We start from the raw sequence: 2,206 nt of genomic DNA, 5'->3' as shown, positions 1-2,206 counted from the left end.
AATATTCACGCGGTTTGTACGTCAGTTTCATTCCCCTGAGTGCCAAACATACACGGCCAATATAAATTTGAATACAAGTTGCGAAAGCATAAACATATAAACAACATCACGACAAACAACACACGAGGCCAACTCCTCGCAAAAGGTTATTTTTTACAGCTGAAACTTTACTACAGTGAGTTCGTTGTAACTTACAACTTGTAACGAGGAAAGCCAAATGAAAATTACACTGTATGCTAAAAAGACAATACAATAGAAAAAATGACGAGAAAATATTCAAGCATAAACTTTTCTTTCGTCCGAAGGTAAATTTCAGTGGATTTAAAGATCTGTTTTTCGAAGAAAAAAGAAACTTGAATATCTAGTTTCATAAAAAGTATTGACTCTATAACTCGCATTTTTACTTTTTACAGAGCGATTGTATTTTTCATCGATTTTTATTGTGCTTGAAATACTACATGATTGTCATCTCGATATCAATAATTGAATATCCTTAAAGACTTTGCATATAATAGTCCTGAGAAGGACTGTTTTTGTTGTTGTTGACTGACTTTTCGACAACCTTAGCGGTAGTCATCTTCTCTTTGATTCACTTGACTCTGAAGATGACTACTGCTAATGTTGTCGAAAAGTCAGTCAACAATAATCCTTCTCAGACTATACCTGGACGATCTACATTTACAAACATGTAACGATACTCCCGGGTTCAAACCATTTACCTTAAAGACTTTGATATGTTTTAAACGAAAACCGCAGCGTAAGAGCAGATCGACTAAGTTCACCTCAACTTGCTTCGCGATTTATCACTTTGATTCACTTTCCGTGTGTCAGAGACTCGCCTTCTTTTAGATAAGTAGTTGTAACAAACACTTGAGCGCACCAATAGTAAGCAAGGAAAATGGGGTGATATGCAAATTGCGATAAAAAGGAGAACACGTGTTATTATTATCTGGTTGTTTTTTGGGACTGTGAAATAAAAATATCTTCATCAAACCTGTTGTTAAAAATTGTGAAGTGTTGGGAGAAACTTGGGAGGCAATCCCCAACACGTGAATCTTTTCATTCCAAAAATTTCGTTATTTTTACGCTCTGATCAAGATCCGAACTCTACCATTACCAAGGGACAAATGATTAAGAAAAATTAAAATGAACACGCGAAAGACTAGAGCCTGACGTGTATTGACGAATGATGACGACAAATATTTTTTTGGCTTCAATTTTTGGCTTCGGTTATCATTCCAGTTATTGAAATGTCGAGTTCACTGTGAATGTCACGCTGCCGTCTTAATAAGTCTTATATTACGTCACACTCGTTAGCAATCTAGTCCTACTATATCTATGGGTGCCTTTCACTCAGTGATTTCACAACACGACAGGATTATTTTGACAATGATTTAAATTTGGTCTCTTTTTGATAACTACACGCAAATGATGTCGTTTTTAGGAAGTAATAAAATGCTAGTAATTTTCAACCGTAAAACAAAGTAATAATCCATCTACTTAGAGAGAATGACATAAATAGATGGAACATAGAACGATAATATCCAAAATATGGTAAAAACAAATTCCGAAGAAAGTGTCGGCTGGACATTATTGTCGGCTGGAATCGGTTAAATTGTCGGCTTGACATGGTTTTTGATACTATCCAAGACCTGGTTGCCTGCGGTTTGTATTGGATTACCTTTCGCTCAGGCTTCATGGTTTACATAATCTGCTTTATTTGCCATACTTTAAAATGTACAATCTACACTGCAATTTATTAATTTTGATGGTAGCACCAAATTTATATTATAACTTCCCATAACTTAACAATCTCAGTGAACAACAGACAGTTTCAGCCTTTATTTCAACATAAAGCAAAGCTTTTCGTGTCGTAGGAAACTAGTTATTTTGCGCGAGAATGGTTTTTAGAAACTGTAGTCAAGCTGTCGTAGAAAACTATAAGACATAGTAACACACACACTCTGGCTTAGCTCTGTCGCGTCTTTTCAGTTTAAATGTGAAAAGTAATTCTCCGTCATTTGTTTTCCGCTTTAATTCATCACTTTTACGGCAGCGTGCACGTGTATCTATGACGTCATTAAAAGTGTAAGCAAAGAAGTCAAAGTTCGGAAATGGAAAGCTTCTTACATTATGATGCAATAATAAAAAGATATGTTGGCTCAGGAAAGGATTAGGGAACATTAAAAAGGATTCTTAGCCATTA

This window comes from Xenia sp. Carnegie-2017, unplaced genomic scaffold (genome assembly GCF_021976095.1).
Source record: "Xenia sp. Carnegie-2017 unplaced genomic scaffold, XeniaSp_v1 HiC_scaffold_23, whole genome shotgun sequence".
Classification (NCBI taxonomy): Eukaryota; Metazoa; Cnidaria; class Anthozoa; order Malacalcyonacea; family Xeniidae; genus Xenia; species Xenia sp. Carnegie-2017.
Note: the sequence above shows the minus strand (reverse complement) of the source record.